Below are 20,661 nucleotides of genomic sequence, written 5' to 3' on the forward strand. Positions count from 1 at the left end.
GGGTAGAAATTATATATTTGAGTTCTTGAGATTATGGGTAACGTTTTCATCTGATAATTTCTGAAATCCGGACACGTGGGCTCGGGGTGAATTTTATTAATTTTTCTATTTTGGTTAGGGTAATTTATTTAATAGTCTAAATTCGAATTATTGAACATGTATTAATTATTTTGTATAATATTTGGATAGCTTCAAATTTTTCGGCATCGAATTAAGAATTTAACACGACGTGGTAATCGAAAAGTGGACTTTGAGACAAGGTAAGTCTCTTGTCTAATCTTGTAAGGGAGAAATTACCCCATAGGTAATTAAATTAATAATTATTGCTAATTATGGGGGCTACGTATGCACGAGGTGACGAGAGTCCGTGCGTAGCTACTATTAATGCTAAAGTCCGGGTAGTTAGGACTCAAAGCATGAATTACTTGTGCAAGTTGTATTCTTTACTTAATTAAAATTATTTGATATATATATATATATATATATATATATATATATATATATATATATATATATATATATATATATATATATATATATATATTATATTGTGAATTGTTAGGTAAAAATATTAAAAGATGAAAATCTCATATGCTTAATTTTTTATTTGAATTAATTAATTATTAAAAGAATTGTTCATCCTCCCAAATTTACTTATAATAAATATACTCTCCTTTCGAAGGTAAATAAGAAAATGTCCTCCTTTCTTGAGGAGCGGGCCGAACGCCTCGGCAGGATAGATGCATCTATGGATCGCGCCGCACGTCCCTCGGTAGTGTACACGACACTCTAGAATGGGCCGTACGATCTCGGCAGAAATCGTGCCTAATAATAATAATTACACGATACCTTGCTATTTTTCTTGCAGCTTGTAGATTTAATTAATAGATTGGAAATTGTTGCATTTGAAGGTTTTTTATTATTTCTGCTAATTGAATAAAATTATTGATTAACTCTGTGAATCAAGCTGATTTAAATAAATTTTATTTCATTCTATTTATTATTGTTGACCCTTAGTGAGTGTCAAAGTCGACCATCTCGTCTCTACCACTTCGAGATTAGGCTTGATACTTACTGGGTATACGTTGTTTACGTACTCATACTACACTTGCTGCACTTTTTGTGCAGGACCTGAGGCAAATACTAGTGGATGACCTATCATCTTACACCCACGTTATCCAGAGGCGTAGTGGTGAGCTGCCTTTCTGAGCCGTTCTGCAGCTACCAGTGTCTCTTCTTGTATTTACATTCTGTCTATTATATTTCAGAGAGTATTTGAAGTTTTGTATAATCTACTAGATGCTCATACACTTGTGACACCAGGTTTTGGCACACACAATGGTAGAATTTGGAATTGGTATCTTCTTTTTGCATTTAAATTAATCGGTATCTTTTCTATTCTCTTTAATGTTGCTAGTAAAAGAATAAAGTTACTTAAAAAATTATTCTGAAAATAATTGATATATATTTAATTTATTTGTTGGCTTGCCTAGCTATAGTGTTGGGCGCCATCATGACCTAAAGGTGAAATTGGGTCGTGACAACATGGTATCAGAGCACTAGGTTCACGTAGGTCTCACAAGTTATGAGCAGACCTAATAGAGTCTTGCGGATTGGTACAGAGACGTCTGTACTTATCTTCCGAGAGGCTATAAGGTGTTAGGAAACTACCTTTCTTCATATTCCATCGTGCAATTGATGTAGTACTAAATATCTTTCTCTTATTCTCTCACAGATGGTGAGAACGCACTCTAATGAGGTTCCAAACCAGGGAAGAGCTACTTCCCCAGTTGCTAGAGGCCGAGGGAGGGCTCCAGCCCGTGGTAGAGGGCGAGGACGTCCTAGGACTATTCCAGTTATGCCACCAGTAGGTCCAGCAAAGAACCCCATTGTTGAGGAACAGGGTGAGGTGCCTGGTAGAGCTAGCTCTGGTGGATTTCACATCTGCACCGGGATTTCAGGATGTCATGGGTCATATGTTGCGGTTCATGGACACTATGACTCATGCCGGTTTATTTCCGGCAGACCCAGCCACATCTCAGGAGGGCGAAAGAGCACAGACCCCTACCGCACAGGCCTATGGGCAGGCAACTATTGTATATCAAACCCAGGGTGCACTACCCGTGGGTGGAGCCCAGCCAGTGGCAGCTGCTACACCTGAGCCCAGGCCAGCTGCAACCGCTGATCCGCATAAACTATTGAACAGATGGACTAGACTACATCCTCCTGTCTTTGGGGGTGAGTGACATAAGGATCCCCAGGATTTCATTGATCGATGCAAGGATATTTGTACAACATGAGGATATTGGAGTCTCATAGGGTTGACTTTGCTACTTTTCAGCTAGAGGGCAGAGCCCGTAGATGGTGGAAGTCTTATATTCTTGGCAGGCCAGTAGATTCTCCTCCCATAACTTGGGACAGGTTCACCCGTATCTTCCTGGATAGGTATATTCTACCCTCCCAGAGGGAAGAGTTGCGGTTTCAGTTTGAGCAGCTCCAGCAGGGTCAGATGTCAGTGACCGATTATGAGGCGAGGTTCTCTGAGTTATCTCGCCATGCACTTATGATACTCCTTACTTAGGCGGAGAGAGTGTAGAGGTTCGTTACGGGTCTACATACTAGCATTCAGGCCACTATGGCTCGAGAGGTTGAGATGAGTACTTCTTCTGAGCTAGTCGTGGAGATAGCCCATAGGATTGAGGGCGTACATTAGCGGAGTCAAGAGCAGGTTATGAGAGATAAGTGGTTGAGGTATTCTGGAGAGTTCAGAGGTGCTCCGTCTGGGGGCAGAGGTCAGTTTGTGAGAGGGCAGTCCAGCAGGCCCCCATATCCAGCACCACCACCTCCTCGAGGTGCTCTAGTGCGACCTCATCTCAGTGCTATACCAGAGAGTTCTTATCGCTCACCAGCTATTCAGGGTTCTTCTAGTGGGTATTCAGGCCCCCCAGGGCCATACACTTAGTAAGAAGCCTATTGCACCAAAGATTTGTTACGAGTGCGGGGATCCTAGTCACATACGGAGATTCCACCCCATGCTTCGGGGTAAACTAGTGCAACAGGGTCAACAACCTATGGTTACCAGACTAGTTGCTCCACCAGTCGTCCGACCACCAAGAGGTGGAGGACAGGTGGGTAGGGGTCATCCTAGAGGTGGAGGTCATCCAGGTGGAGGCCAGCCAGTTGGCGCTCCAGCTCAGTTCTATGCTTTTTCGGCCAGACCAGATGTAGAGGCCTCAGATGCCGTGATTACAAGTATTATTTTTGTTTGCAGCAAAGATGCCTCAATATTATTTGATCCAAGATCTACGTATTTATATGTGTCATCTATATCTGCTCATTTCCAAGGTGTTTCTCATGAATCCTTGAGTACTCATGTTTATGTGTCCACTCTTGTGGGCAATTCTGTTATTGTGAACCGGATCTACCGGTCCTGTATTATTACATTTTCTGATTATGAAACTAGAGCATATCTTCTACTGCTTGAGATTACTGACTTTGAAATTATTCTGGGCATGGACTGATTATCTTCATATCATGCTATTCTAGATTGTTATGCCAAGACTGTTACCTTGGCTATGCCAGCGTTGCCTAGGCTGGAGTGGAAGGGTTCGTCTGTTAGTTCATTTAATTGGGTTATTTCTTTTATGAAGGCTCAACATATGGTTGAGAAAGGTTGTTTGGTTTATCTAGCCTATGTTCGGGATACTACTGCAGAGACTCCGACTATTGATTCCGTGCCTGTAGTTTGGGAGTTCTCTGATGTATTTCCTTCAGATCTTCCAGGTATGCCACATGATCGTGATATTGATTTCTGTATTGACTTGGCTCCAGATACCCAACCTATATCTATCCCACCATATCGCATGGCTCCGAAAGAATTGAAAGAACAACTTGAAGAGTTACTAGCCAAAGGGTTCGTCAGACCGAGTGTATCGCCTTGGGGTGCACCAGTATTATTTGTGAAGAAGAAGGATGGAACGATGCGAATGTGTATTGATTATCGCCAATTGAACAAAGTCACTATTAAGAACAAGTACCCGTTGCCGCGTATTGATGATCTATTTGACCAGTTGCAGGGTGCTAGGGTGTTCTCTAAGATCGACTTGAGCTCGGGGTACCATCAGTTGAAGATTCAAGATTTGGATGTTCCGAAGACTGCTTTCCGGACTAGATATAGTCATTATGAGTTTCTGGTGATGTCCTTCGGTTTAACTAACGCCCCGGTAGCATTTATGGATTTGATGAATAGGGTATTCAGGCCATATATTGATTCGTTTATCATTGTCTTCATTAATGATATTTTGATTTACTCGTGTAATAAGGAAGAGCACGAGCAACATATGAGAGTGGTGCTTCAGACGTTACGGGAACAAAATCTATATGCTAAGTTCTCCAAATGTGAGTTTTGACTAGAGTTTGTAGCATATTTGGGGCATATTGTATCGGGCGAGGGTATTAAGGTTGATCCCAAAAAGATTGAGGCAGTTCAGAATTGGCATCATCCCACTTCGGCGACTGAGATCAGAAGTTTTCTGGGTTTAGTAGGTTATTATCGTCGGTTCGTGGAGGGTTTTTCATCTATTGCATCACCTTTGACCAAATTAACCCAGAAAGGTGTTCCGTTCCAATGGTCCGATGATTGTTAGGCGAGCTTTCAGAAGCTCAAGACAACATTAACTACAGCACCAATGTTAGTTTTGCCTTTCATTTCGGGGATGTATACAGTGTATTGTGACGCTTCACGCGTTGGCCTGGGTTGTGTATTGGTGCAGGAAGGGTGAGTTATTGCATATACTTCACGCCAGCTGAAGCCCCACGAGAAGAATTATTCGGTACATGATTTGGAGTTAGCTGCGATTGTTCACGCTCTTAAGATTTGGAGGCATTATCTTTATGGGGTGTCTTGTGAAGTTTACACTGATCATCGTAGTTTGCAACATTTGTTCAAGCAGAGGGACCTAAATTTGAGGCAGTGCAGATGGCTGGAGTTACCGAAAGATTATGATATTACTATCCTATATCATCCGGGCAAAGCAAATGTGGTTGTAGACGCCTTGAGTAGAGGGGGAGAGTATGGGTAGTTTGGCTTTCATTTCATTAGAGGAGAGGCAATTAGCTTTGGATATTCAATCCTTGGCCAACGGGCTTGTGAGGTTGGACATTTCAGAGCCCAGCTGAGTTTTTGCATGTGTTGTAGCTTAGTCTTCACTATTTGAGCAGATCAAGGCTCGCTAGTATGATGATCCACACTTAATGGTTCTTCGAGAAACGGTACTACGGGGTGGTGCCAAGGAAGTTACTATTGGAGCAGATGGTGTTCTGTGACTCCAGGATCGTCTATGTCTTCCTAATGTGGATGGACTGAGGAAAAAGATCCTAGATGAGGCATATAGTTCTCGGTATTCTATTCATCCAGGTGCTACAAAGATGTATCGTGACCCGAGGCAGCATTTCTGGTGGCGACGAATGAAAAAGGACATAGTTGAGTATGTATCTAGGTGTCTAAATTGCCAGCAAGTTAAATATGAGCACCAGAGACCAGGTGGCCTACTTCAGCAGATGACTATACCAGAGTGGAAATGGGAACGCATCATTATGGACTTTGTAGTATGGTTGTCGCGGACCTTGCAGAAGTTTGATGCAGTTTGGGTGATTGTTGACAGGTTGACCAAGTTGACACACTTTATTCTTGTTGTGACTATATATACTTCAGAGAGGTTGGCCCAGATTTATATTCAGGCGATAGTTCGGTTGCACGGTGTGCCAATTTCCATTATATCATATAGAGGACCTCCGTTTACTTCACATTTCTGGAGATCAGTACAGAGTGAATTGGGGACCCGGGTAGAGCTCAACACATCCTTTCATCCGCAGACTGACAGGCAGTCAAAGCGGACAATTCAGATTTTGGAGGATATGCTCAAGGTATGTGTGATTGACTTTGGAGGTTAGTGGGATCGTTTCTTGCCTTTGACCGAGTTTGCTTATAATAATAGTTACCAATCCAGTATCGAGATATCTCCATTTGAGGCTTTATATGGTCGGTGATGTCGTTCGCCCATCGGATCGTTTTAGCCAGGTGAGGCTAAGTTATATGGTACTGATTTGGTGAAGGATGTCTTGGAAAAGGTAGAGTTGATTCCGGAGCGACTTCGTACAGCACAGTCCAGACAGAAGAGTTACACAGATCAGAAATCGCGTGATTTATCATTTATGGTAGGTGAAAAAGTTCTCTTGAAAGTTTTACCGATGAAGGGAATCATGAGATTTGGGGAAAAGGGAAAATTGAGCCCAAGGTTTATAGGCCCATTTGAGGTGTTGAGACAAGTTGGGGAGGTTGCTTATGAGCTTGCATTGCCTCCCAGTCTATCGGGAGTTCATCCGGTGTTTCATGTATCTATGCTCCAGAAGTATCATGCCGACATGTCACATGTGTTGGACTTCAGCACAGTTCAGCTACATCAGAGTTTGGGTTATGAAAAGAAGCCAGTTGACTTTGTTGATAAATAGGTTCGCCATTTGAGGTCCAAGAGGATCTCTGCAGTAAAAGTCTAGTGGAGGGGCCAACCAGTCGAGGAAGCGACTTGAGAGGCCGAATAGGACATGTGGAGCAAATATCCATACTTATTTAGCATTCCAGGTATTATTCTAAACCCGTTCGAGGACGAACGTTTGTTTAAGAGGTGGAGAATGTAATGACCCAAACAGTCATTTTAACTTTTAGAACCTCATTCCCTAAAATAAAACTCCCCGTATGTGCTTTTAATGATTTATGACTTGCGGGGATGGTTAGTTTGGGATTTGTAAGTGTTTGGGTTGAAATTGGAACACTTGGTTCCTTAAGTTAGCCTTAAAAGGTCAAGTTTGACTTCGGTCAAAATTTTGAGGAAACGACCCCGGAATCGGGATTTGACGGTTCCTATAGGTTCGTATGATGATTTCAGACTTTGGCGTATGTTCGAATCAGGTTTTGGATAACCCGGGAGCGTTTTGGCGCTTAATAGTGAAAATTAACTATTTGAAGGTTTAAAGTTCTTTAAATTTGGTTTGGAGTAGGTTTTGGAGTAATGGAGGTCCGTTTCAAATTCCGAGTCTGAGAATAGTTCCGTTTAATGATTTAAGACTTGCACGCAAATTTTCGTGTCATTCCGAGTAGTTTAAGTACGTTTCGCCGCATTGAAAGTAAAGTGAAGAACTTGAAGTTCTTAAGTTTGATTCAATTTGGTTTGAGGTGTGATTCTTAGTTTTGATATTGTTTTACATGTTCCGAGAGTTCGAACGAGTCCGTTTTATAATTTCAAACTTGTTGATATGTTCGGGCGGGGCCCCGAGTGTTAACCGGACGAGGCTCAGACCAATTTTGAAATTTGGAGGAAGAACTGAAGCTTTCTGCTTCTGGTACAATCGCACCTGCGCTTGGACGGTCGCGGGTGCGACCATCGCAGATGCGACATTTGTTCGCAGAAGCGAAAGGAGGAGGGAATGCCTGCCACCGTAGGTGCGGAACTTTGGCGCACCTGCGAACGCGCAGGTGCGAGGCTAGGCGCGCAGATGCGAGGCTTGGTCAGGCGAGTGGAACTCGCACCTACGGGGCTTTTGTGCAGGTGCAAAGCCTCAGGTGCATTCCCACCTCCGCATGTGCGAAAGGTCTGTTTAGCAGAAAGCTTAAAAGAACGGGAATCAACCAGTTTTGCCCGTTTTCTCTCCATATTTGGGCGATTTCAGAGCATTTTGAGAGGGGATTTCACCTAACAACTTGGAGATAAGTTAATTCTACACACCTTGAGTTAAATACATAGATTATGGATAGATTATAACTAGTAAATCTTAGAAATCAAAGGTTTAGATGAAAAACCTAGATTTTTATAAAAATAAAATTTTAACAACGAAAATGATTATGGAATTGGGTAGAAATTATATATTTGAGTTCTTGACAATATGGGTAACGTTTTCATTCAATAATTTCCGGAATCCGGGCACGTGGGCCCGGGGTAAATTTTAGGAATTTTTCTGCTTTGGTTATGATAATTTATTTAATATCCTAAATTCAAATTATTGAACATGTATTAATTATTTTGTATAATATTTGGGTAGCTTCTGATTTTTCGGCATCGAATTGAGAATTTAACGCGACGTGGTAATCGAAAAGTGGACTTTGAGACAAGGTAAGTCTCTTGTCTAATCTTGTGAGGGAAAAATTATCCCATAGGTAATTAAATTAATAATTATTGCTAATTGTGGGGGCTACGTACGCACGAGGTGACAAGAGTCCGTGCGTAGCTACTATTAATGCTAAAGTCCGGGTAGTTAGGACTCAAAGCTTTAATTACTTGTGCAAGTTGTATTCTTTATTTAATTAAAATTATTTGATATATATAAAAATAATAAAAGATGAAAATATCATATGCTTAATTTTCTGTTTAAATTAATTAATTTTTAAAAGAATTGTTCATCCTCCCAAATTTACTTATAATAAATATATTCTCCTTCCGGAGGTACATAAGAAAATGCCCTCCTTTCTTGTTGAGCGGGACGAATGTCTCGGTAGGATAGATGCATCTATGGATCGCGGTGTACGTCCCTCAGCAGTGTACACGACACTATGGAATGGGCCGTACGACATCGATAGAAATCGTGTCTAATAATAATATTAATTACACGATACCTTGCTATTTTTCTTGCAGCTTGTGAATTTAATTAATATATTAAAAATTGTTTCATTTGAAAGATTTTTATTATTTCTGCTAATTGAATAAAATTATTGATTAACTCTGTGAATCATGCTGATTTAAATAAATTCTATTTCATTTTATTTATTATTGTTGACCCTTAGTGAGTGTCAAAGTCGACCATCTCGTCTCTACCACTTAGAGATTAGTCTTGATACTTACTAGATACACGTTGTTTACGTACTCATACTACACTTGCTGCACTTTTTGTGCAGAACCTGAGGCAAGTACTAGTGGAGGACCTATCATCTTACACCCACGTTATCCAAAGGCGTAGTGGTGAGCTACCTTTCTGAGCCGTTCTGTGGCTACCGGTGTCTTTTCTTGTATTTACATTCTGTCTATTTTATTTCAGACAATATTTAGAGTTTTGTATAATCTACTAGATGCTCATACACTTGTGACACCAGGTCTTGGCACACACATTGGTAGAATTTGGAATTGGTATCTTTTTCTTGAATTTAAATTAATCGGTATCTTTTCTATTCTCTTTAACGTTGCTAGTAAAAGAATAAAATTAACTAGAAAATTATTCTGAAAATAATTGATATATATTTAATTTATTTGTTGGCTTGCCTAGCTATAGTGTTGGGCGCCATCACGACTTAAAGGTGAAATTGGGTCGTGACACTTTCTATCTTCAGAAGGTAAGGTGTCACGACCCAAATTATCCCTCCGTAAGGGGTCGTGATGGCACCGAGTCTTTACGACTAGGTAAGCCTAATATTGCAAAAAATATAAAGAAAACACAACACTTTAGAGATAAACAGCATATTATAAATAGCCAAGAGTAGCACCACTCGGCACATACAAAATAGTTTTCCCAAGACCCGGAATATCACTATGTCATAAGCTGCTATAATCTATGTAGCTCTATACAAAAGTCTGAAGATAATAAGGAAAGTCTCTAGACGAGGGAGTAGAAGGCGACTCCGAAGATCTGCGGACGCAAGCAGAAGTACCTTGAAGTCTCCTAGAATCAGCAGCACGCACTAACCCCAAGGCTGATAGCTCGTACCTGGATCTGCACATGAAAACATGTGCAGGAAAGGGCATGAGTACACTACAATGGTACCCAGTAAGTGCCAAGCCTAACCTCGATCGAGTAGTGACGAGGTCAGGTCAAGGACCTACCGGAGTAAATATAATAAATTAAACAGTAAAAGATATAAGTAGAATTTACGGTAACACAGTTAAAGAAATTTTTGAAAATTTAACAGTTAAGGGAGCCCCCGGCTCAAAACACGGTAACACAGTGGGAAATCTCTCGGGATACCGTCCCGTAATTTCAAATGAATATGCAGTACAAGGGGGATCTCCCGGAATATGTCCGTAGTCCCAAAGTAAATATGCAGTACAGGGGAATCTCCCAGAATATGACTACATCCGTAGTCCCAAAGTAAATATGCAGTACATGGGGATCTCCCGGAATACGTCCGTAGTCCCAATTTAAATATGCAACGCAAGATGAAATGACAGATATGGCATCGAGTTATACAGTTTATGCTGGACACAGATAAGGCAAATAAGGACTTAACTAAACATGACACACAAAATGTCAATTAGGCAGTTAAAACACGTAAGCATGCTTCTCTAGTCTCAGTTTCACAATTAAACGTATTAGTGCAATTTAATAAGGAAAAATAATTTATGATGTAGAAAGGAAAAATGGGATTTTTTTGCAATAATAGCCCGTGTACGTACTCATCACCTCACGTACACGGCGCCCACACACCAAATAATATCAAGATATCCTAAGGGGGAAGTCCCCAACACAGGGTTAGGCAAGCCACTTACCTTGAACCGCTCAAATCAACTTAATATCACGTTCTTGACACGAGTATCCAACTCCAAATAACCCGAATCTATTCAAAATAGTACAATACCATCAATACACGCTAATGGAATGAATCCCACAAGAAAAACTACAAAAATTAGGCCAAAACCCGAAATTGGCTCAAACCCGCCCCCTAGCCCACGTCTTGTAACCCGACAAAATTCACGAAACTAGAAAGCTCATTCACTCACGAGTCTAACCATATCAAATTTACTAAAATCCGACACCAAATGGTCCTCCAATCCACAATTCAAACTTCCAAATCCCTAGCCTCCAACTTCCAATTTTCACCTTAAATACACATTAACTAAGTGGAAAAACACATGGCAAGAAGAGATTATTGACCAAAAATAAGCACAAGGAACTTACCTCAAGAAATGCCTCGAAAATGCTCTTAATAATCGCCCTAACCCGAGTTTTCAAAGCCAAAAAAGATAAAAATCGTGAAGCCCTTCGGTTTTAATAACTGCCCAGGTATTTCCGCACCTGTGGAACCTGGGCTCGCACCTGCGGGTGCGCTTGTGCGGAAAACGTGCGCATCTGCGCAACTCAGTTGCCCTCTCTGCCTTCGCACCTTCGACGAAAGGGACGCACCTGCGCACTCGTGCCTGCGGATGTCCTTTCCGCTTCTGTGCATCTTGTGCATTTGCGAACAGCCTTGCGCATTTGCGGGCATCGCAGATGCGGAATTTCCCCACACCTGCGACACCAGGTCAACTCTTGACTTCTCGCATCCGCGCTTCCATCTTCGCATGTGCGGCTCATGCACCTGCGGTCTATTTTCCGCAGGTGCGAAACACCAGAACCAGCAAAGGCACCAGATTTTCCAAAGTCCAAATTTCTTCCCGTTAAGTATCCGAAACACATCCGAGGCCCCCGAGACCTCAACCAAACATGCCAACCAATCCTAAAACACCATACGAACTTAGTCGAGCCTTTAAACCACGTCGAACAACACTAAAAATCATGAATTAAGCACGGATTCAAGCCTAAGAATTCAAAATTTTCCAAATTCCACAAACGACGCCGAACCACATCAATTCCAGTCCGAATGACCTCAAATTTTACACACAGGTCACAAATGACAATACGAACCTACATCCACTTTCGGGATTCCATTCTGATCTCGATATCAAAATTTCCAACTCCTACTGTACGACTCTCCAAAAATTGGGATGTGAACTGTGTACCTCTATCTGAAATGATGGATAGTGGAATACCATGAAGGCGGACAATATCTCTGATATAAATCTCAGCCAATCTCTCTGAAGAGTATGTAGTCAACACTGGAATGAAATGGGCTGACTTGGTCGGCCAATCCACGATCACCCAAATAGCATCGAACTTTCTCAAAGTCCGAGGAAGTCCAACCACGAAGTCCATGGTGATCCGCTCCCACTTCCACTCTGGGATCTCTAACCTATGAAGTAATCCACACGGTCTCTGATGCTCATATTTAACCTGCTGACAGTTGAGACACTTGGCCACAAACCCAACTATATGCTTTTTCATCCTCCTCCACCAGTAGTGTTGCCTCAAGTCCTGGTACATCTTCGTGACACCCGGATGAATGGAGTACCGCGAGCTATGGGCCTCCTCAAGAATCAACTCCCGAAGCCCATCTACATAGGGCATACAGATCCGACCCTACATCCTCATCACACCATCATCACCAATAGTCACATCTCTGGCAACACCTCGCCGAACCTTGTCCTGAAGAACTAGAAGATGAGGATCATCATACTGGCGCTCCCTGATACGGTCATAAAGAGAAGACCAAGAAACCACACAAGCTAATACTCAGCTAGGCTCTGAAATATCCAATCTCACGAACTGATTGGCTAAGGTCTGAACATCCAAGGCTAAGGGCCTCTCAGCTGCCGAAAGATATGCCAAGCTCCCCAAACTCTCTTCCCGGCGACTCAAGGCGTCGGCCACTACATTGGCCTTCCCTGGGTGGTATAATATAGTGATATCACAGTCGTTAAGTATATCCAACCAACTCTGCTGACGCAAATTAAGGTCCTTCTGCCTGGACAAGTACTACAAACTCCGGTGGTCAGTGTAAATCTCACAGGGAACACCGTACAAATAATGACGCCAGATCTTCGGGGCGTGAACAATAGCTGCTAACTCGAGATCATGAACCGGATAATTCTTCTCATGCACCTTCAACTGTCTAGATGCGTAGGTAATCACCCTACCGTCCTGCATCAATACCGCTCCAAGGTCAATCCTCGAGGCATCACAATAGACAGTGTAGGACCCCGAACCTGTAGGCAATACTAATACCGGGGCTGTAGTCAAAGCTGTCTTGAGCTTCTGAAAGCTCTCCTCACACTCCTCGGTCCACCTGAACGGAGCACCTTTCTGGGTCAGCCTGGTCATAGGTGCTGCAATGGATGAAAATCCCTCCACAAAGCGACGGTAATACCCCGCCAAACCAAGAAAACTCTGGATCTCCGTAGCGGAGGATGGCCTGGGCCAACTCTACACTGCTTCAATCTTCTTCGGATCCACCTGGATCCCCTCACTCGATACTATATGACCCAAGAATGCCACTGAGTCTAACCAAAACTCACACTTTGAAAATTTTGCATACAACTTCTTTTCTCTCAAGGTCTGAAGTGCAGTCCTCAGGTGCTGCTCATGATCTTCCCGAGACCGGGAATATACCAGGATGTCGTCAATAAACACAATGACGAAGGAATCAAGATAAGGCCGGAACACACTGTGCATCAAATGCATAAAGGTTGTTGGGGCATTGGTCAGCCCAAATGACATGACAAAAAACTCACAGTGACCATATCTGGTCCTAAAAGTAGTCTTCGGGATTTCCGGTTCCCGAATCTTCAACTGATGATAGCCAGAACGCAAGTCAATCTTGGAAAACACCCTGGCACCCTATAACTAGTCAAATAAGTCATCAATACGAGGCAATGGGTACCCGTTCTTCACTGTAACCTTGTTCAACTACCGATAATCAATACACATACGCATAAAACCATCCTTCTTCTTTACAAATAAGACCGGAGCACCCCAAGGTGATACACTAGGCCTGATGAAGCCCTGTTCAAGCAACTCCTGCAACTGCTCCTTCAAATCCTTTAATTCAGGAGGAGCCATACAATATGGAGGAATAGATATGGGCTGAGTGCCCGGCAACAAATCAATGACAAAATCAATATCTCTGTCGGGCGGCATGCTCGGAAGATCAGCTGGAAACACATCTGGGAAGTCCCTCACTACTGGAACTAACTCAACTGTAGGGGTATCAATACTGACATCTCTCACATAGGCCAAATACGCATCACACACATTCTCAACCATTCGCCGAGCCTTAAGAAATGAAATGACCCTGCGGGGAGTATACTCTAAGGTACCCCTCCACTCTAATCTCGGCAAACCTGGCATAGCCAGTGTCACGGTCTTAGCGTGATAATCAAGAATAGCATAATGAGGCGACAACCAGTCCATGCCCAAGATAACATCAAAATCTACCATACTAAGTAATAACAAATCGGCTCTGGTCTCAAAACCACTAAGAGCAATCAAACACGACCGATATACGCGGTCCACAACAAGAGAATCTCCCACGGGAGTAGATACATAAACAGGGGAACTTAAAGAATCCCAAGATATCTCCAAATATGGAGCAAAATAAGAAGACACATATGAATACATAGAGCCTGGGTCAAATAATACTGATGCATCCCTATGATAGAGAGGGACGATACTTGTGATAACTGAATCTGAAACAACGGCCTCTGAACGGGCTGGAAGGGCATAGTACCTAGCCTGGCCTCCCCTCTAGGGTGACCTCGACCTCCCCGACCTCCACCTCGAGCTGGCTGAGGAGGTGGGGTGGCAGCTGGTGCTGGAAGAATGGACGGAGGACCCGGTGGAGCACGTAGAGGCTGATAAGTCTGTGGAGGTGCACCCCTCCTGGCTCTGGGGCAATCTCTAACCAGGTGACGAATGTCACCATACTCAAAATAACCTCTCGGAGGGCACAGCGGCTGAGACTAACTCAGACTTATCCTGCTGGACTGGCCGGTAATAGCACCTCGAGTAGGAGGCATACTGGATACTAGCGGTGCATAATAGGGCTCTTAAGGTCTAGGAGGAGCTGGGACACCGCTGGCTGCTGGAAGAGCTAAATGTTCATGGCGACTCACAAAACCCCTACCATAGTGTGCTTCTAGTGCACGAGCTCCTGAATAATGACCACTCTCTCGAGACCTCTTGGCCTCTCTCTCCTCCCTATCCCAGGTGAACATGCCCTCCACTCTCCTGGCAATGCTCACTGCTTGCTGATACGTGATGTCCAACTCCCTGGCCATACTAGTCCGAATATTGGGGTGGAATCCCTCAATAAAGTGACGAACCCTCTCTCTGATTGTAGTAACCAGAGCCGTTGCATGGCGAGCTAACCCACTGAAACAGACTGCATACTCCGAAACAGTCATAGAACCCTGACGCAACTACTCAAACTCTGCGCGCCAAGCATTCCTGAGGCTCTGAGGAACATACTCATGCAAGAACATCTCTGAAAACTGAGTCCAAGTGAGTGAGGCTGCCTCGTCCGGATTACTCAACTCATAGGCATGCCACCACTGATATGCTGCTCCCCTCAGTTGGAAAGCAGTGAAAGAAACCCCACTCGTCTCCACAATGCCCATAGTGCGGAAAATATGATGACACTCCTCAAGAAAACCCAAAGCATCATATGAAGCTAGTCCGCTGAAAGTAGGTGGGTGGTATTTCTTGTACCTCTGAAGTCTGAGTTGCTCTGCCTCAGAAACAGCTACCCTGATCTCATGCTAAACCGGAGCCACTGGGGCATAGGAATATACTCTGGGGCCTGATCAACCTGGACCTTCTGCTCAGGGGTGCGGGCTGCGGGAGTCTATGCCCCTCCCCCGGCCTGAGATGTAGCGGGAGCTATTGGAAATAGTCCAGCCTGAGCTAAAGTGCTGAACATGCTCAAGAGGTGAGCTAAAATCTCCTGGAGGGCTGGAGTAGCAATAGGGATCTCCAGTGCAGGCCCTCCAGCTAGAGCTGTTAGGGGCTCCTCTGACGCAGCTCTCGCAAGTGCTCGGGCTGCACTGCATGGTCGTCTTCTACCCCGACCCCGGCCTCCAGCGGCTCTGGCAGGGGGCTCGGGTGCCTGATCATCGGTCCTCCCATTGCGGCTCCTCATCATCTGTGAGAAAGAATAGAATAGAATCTTAGAATATTTTTTTTGGTCTCAATAACTTGCACGACAAGGAAATCAAAGAAATATGATTGTTCTTAACAGTTACATAGCCTCCCGAAGATAAGTACGGTCGTCTCCGCACTGATCCGCGAGACTCTAATAAACCGGCTTGTGACTCGCGACTCCTACGAACCTAGTGCTATGATACCAACTTGTCACGACCCAAATTATCCCTCCGTAAGGGGTCATGATGGAACCTAATCTTTACGACTAGGTAAGCCTAATATTGCAAAAAATATAAAGAAAACACAACACTTTAGAGATAAACAACATATTATAAATAGCCAAGAGTAGCACCACTCGGCATATACAAAATAGTTTTCCCAAGACCCGGAATATCACTAAGTCACAAGCTGCTATAATCTATGTAGCTCTATACAAAAGTCTAAAGATAATAAGGAAAGTCTCTAGACGAGGGAGTAGAAGGGGACTCCGAAGATCTGCGGACGCAAGCAAAAGTACCTTGAAGTCTCCTAGAATCAGCAGCACACACTAACCCCAAGGCTGATAGCTCGTACCTAGTTCTGCACACGAAAACATGTGCAGGAAAGGGCATGAGTACACCACAATGGTACCCAGTAAGTGCCAAGCCTAACCTCGGTCGAGTGGTGACGAGGTCAGGTCAAGGCCCTACCGGAGTAAATATAATAAATTAAACAGTAAAAGATATAAGTAGAATTTACGGTAACACAGTTAAAAAAATTTCAAAAATTTAACAGTTAAGGGAGTCCTCGGCTCAAAACAAGGTAACACAGTGGGAAATATCTCGGGATACCGTCCCGTAGTTTCAAATGAATATGCAATACAGGGGCGATCTCCCGGAATACGTCCGTAGTTCCAAAGTAAATATGCAGTGCGGGGAAATCTCTCGGAATACGTCTGTAGTCCCAAAGTAAATATGCAGTACAGGGGAATCTCCCGGAATACGTCCGTAGTCCCAAAGTAATTATGCAGTACAGAGGGATCTCACGGAATACGTCCGTAGTCCCAATATAAATATGCAACGCAAGATGAAATGCAGGTATGCCATCGAGTTATACAGTTTATACTGGACACAGATAAGGAAAATAAGGACTTAACTGAACATGATGCACAGAATGTCAATTAGGAAGTTAAAACACGTAAGCATGCTTTTTTAGTCTAAACAACACAATTAAACATGTTAGTACACTTAATAAGAGAAGCAATTTATGATTTAAAATGGTTAAACATGATTTTTGAAATAATAGCCCGTGTACGTACTCGTCACCTCACGTACACGGCGTCCACACACCAAATAATATCAAGATATCCTAAGGGGGGGAAGTCCCCAACACAAAGTTAGGCAAGCCACTTACATTGAACAACTCAAATCAACTCGATATCATATTTTTACCACGAGTATACGAAAATGGCCCGAATCTATTCAAAACAGTACAATACCATCAATACGCGCTAATGGAATGAATCCCACAAGACAAACTACAAATATTAGGCCAAAATCCGAAATTGGCTCAAACCCGGCCCCCGGTCCCACGTCTTGAAACCCGACAAAATTCACAAAACTAGAAATCTCATTCACTCACGAGTCTAACCATATCAAATTTACTAAAATCCGATACCAAATGGTCCTCCAATCCACAATTCAAACTTCTAAATCCCTAGCCTCCAACTTCCAATTTCTAACTTAAATACACATTATCTAGATGGGAAAACACATGCAAGGCAATATTATTGACCAAAAATAAGCACAAGGAACTTACCTCAAGAAATGCCTCGAAAATGCTCTCAAAAGTTGCCTTAACCCGAGTTTGCAAAGCCAAAAATGATAAAAATCGCGAAGCCCTTCGGTTTTAATCACTGCCTAGGTATTTCCGCACCTGCGGAAACTGGGCTCGCACCTGCGGGTGCGCTTGTTTTGAAAACGTGTGCATCTCTGTGTAACTCTCTTGCCCTCTCTGCCTTCGCACCTGCGACGAAAGGGCCGCACCTGCAGACTCGCGCCTGCGGACGTCCCTTCCGCTTCTGCGCATCTTGTGCATTTGCGAACAACCTTGCGCATTTGCGGGCATCACAGATGCAGAATTTCCTCGCACCTGTAACCCCATGCCAACTCTCGACTTCTCGCATCCACGCTTCCATCTTATCATGTGCGGATCGCGCACCTGCAGTCTATTTTTCGCAGGTGCGAAACACCAGAACCAGCAAAGGCACCAGATTTTCCTAAGTCCAAATTTCTTCCCGTTAAGCATCCGAAACACACCCGAGGCCCCCGCGACCTCAACCAAATATGCCAATCAATCCTAAAACACCATACGAACTTAGTCGAGCCTTTAAACCACGTCGAACAACACCAAAAATCATAAATTAAGCACGGATTCAAGCCTAAGAATTCAAAATTTTCCAAATTCCACAAACGACGCCGAACCACATCAATTCCAGTCCGAATGACCTCAAATTTTACACACAGGTCACAAATTACACTACGAACCTACAACCACTTTCGGAATTCCATTCCGAGCTCGATATCAAAATTTGCACTATCGGCCGAAATCGCCGAAAAACTTTCGCCAATTCAAGCCTAAATCTACTACAGACCTCCAAAACACATTCCGGACACGCTCCTAACCCCAAAATTACTCAACGGAGCTAACAAAGTTGACAGAATTCCATTTCAGATTCGTCTTCACATAGTTCCGACTACGGTCCAAACTCTAAGGCTTAAACTCACAACTAGGGTCTAAGTGTCCCAAAACTCCCCGAATTCCATAACCAAATACTCTGGCAAATCCCAAAAGCAAAAACAAATATGGGGAAAGCAGATATTAGGGGATCAAGGATCAAATTATCAAAACGAATGACCGGGTCGTTACATAAGGTCTACGTTTATATTACCCTTCTCAGATCCCACTTGTGGGATTATTATTGAGTTTTTTCTTATTATTGTAGAGTACGTAGTGAAAGAGATATAATTCAGTTTGTTCTTCTTTCTTTTTTTTTAGATTAAGACGTCGGAATCTGAATACATATCTGAATATCAAGATGTGTTTTAAGATTAAGACATCTGAATTTGAATACACATCTGAATATTAAGATGTGTTATAAGATCCGAATACTAAATGATTAAGACTGTTGTTTTTTAAACATATGAATATAAAGAATTTATCTTTATTTAAAAAATTATAAACAAAATATTTTTTGATATTTAATATATATATATATATATATATATATATATATATATATATATATATATATGGTAGTTGGTGGTGGTGATGGCTAACAGAGGTGCTTGTGATTGCCCAATAGAGGCGGTGGTTGGTGGTGATTTTGGCTGATGGTGATGGTTCTGGGTAGTAGCTAGTGGTAATTGGTAACGATAGCGATTATGGTTGAGGATGATGGTGGTGGGTAGTGATATTTAATAATGGTGAGTGGTGGTGGTTGTGATTGTGATTGATAAAGGTGATTGTTGGTGGTGATAGTTTATAGTGGTGGACGGTGCGTTATATTTATTAATGTTGAGTGGTGGTAGTTGTGATTGTGATTGATAAAGGTGATTGTTGGTGGTGATAGTTTATAGTGGTGGACGGTGCGTGATATTTATTAATGTTGAGTGGTGGTGGTGGTTGTGATTGAGAAAGGTGATGGTGGGTGGTGGTTGTGATTGAGAAAGGTGATGGTGGGTGGTGGCAGTTTATAATGGTGGATGGTGCCAACTATGGTTATTGATGGTGATTGGGTGATTGGTGGTGGTAGTTGATATGGATGAGTGTGTGGCTATGGTTGAGGATGATGATGAGGGTGGTGGGTGGTGATAGTGGTGGCGGCTATGGTTGAGTATGGTGGTGGTGGTGATAGTTGATAATGGATGGCGATGGGGGTAGTTAGATGATAACATCTTAATAAAATTAAGTCAATGTTATAGATCTTAATCATACAGACCTATTCAAACCCATTAAAAGCCTGTTTGGCCAAGTTTCTAGGAGGCCAAAAGTACTTTTTCCCCCAAAAAAGTACTTTTAAAATATTTGAGTTGTTTGGCCAATACAGAGAAGTACTTTTGGCCAGCAGAAGATGACCTACAAATAGGTAATAAATTTACAGTTGCATTGCATAATCTCTCTATATATTATTAAAAGAAGAAGAAAATGTATCCACATTAAGTCAAGTGACCGCCTCACAATAGGCCAATTGGCAATTTAGGACAAAGTTAGTAAGGTTGGGTAATAATTAGTTTCTTTTTAAATTTAAATTTTAAAAAAACATTATACATTATGTGTTGTTAATAATTAGTTACTTTTTTTGAATTAGTTTAAATATACTTAACTATTTATTTTATGATTTATTTTATATATTTAAAATTATTTCTATTTTATGCTCAATGCCATCTTTCAAGTTTGATACTCAGAATTATCTAGTTACAACTACCATGGCTATACATAATTTCATCCGACGATATTCTTCTACCGATAAAGAATTCAACTATTATGCTAATGAAGACATTACTGCAGAGATTGATGAAGGAAATGAGCCTTCTGATATTCCTTTAGAAATGCGAGACAAGTCTTCTACTAATATGGAGGCGTTGTGTGATAGAAGTAGAGATGAAATTGTTGAGAAATATTATCATATGTAAGTGACTTTACTTATTATTTCATGATGGATTATCAGTAGATAATAATTTGTGGATAGACTTCTAATTTATATTGAATGATCTATTTTAGTTATTCTGTGATGACTCAAAAGGTCATCTTTAAATTTAATTATTAAATATGTATTCTAAGACCTCGTAAAACACTATTCATTATTCATCGACTTGCGTGCGCATTCCGTATAATTTTCTGGAAAGTTTT

The sequence above is a fragment of the Nicotiana tabacum genome, chromosome 15 (genome assembly GCF_000715075.1).
Source record: "Nicotiana tabacum cultivar K326 chromosome 15, ASM71507v2, whole genome shotgun sequence".
In the NCBI taxonomy this organism is placed as follows: Eukaryota; Viridiplantae; Streptophyta; class Magnoliopsida; order Solanales; family Solanaceae; genus Nicotiana; species Nicotiana tabacum.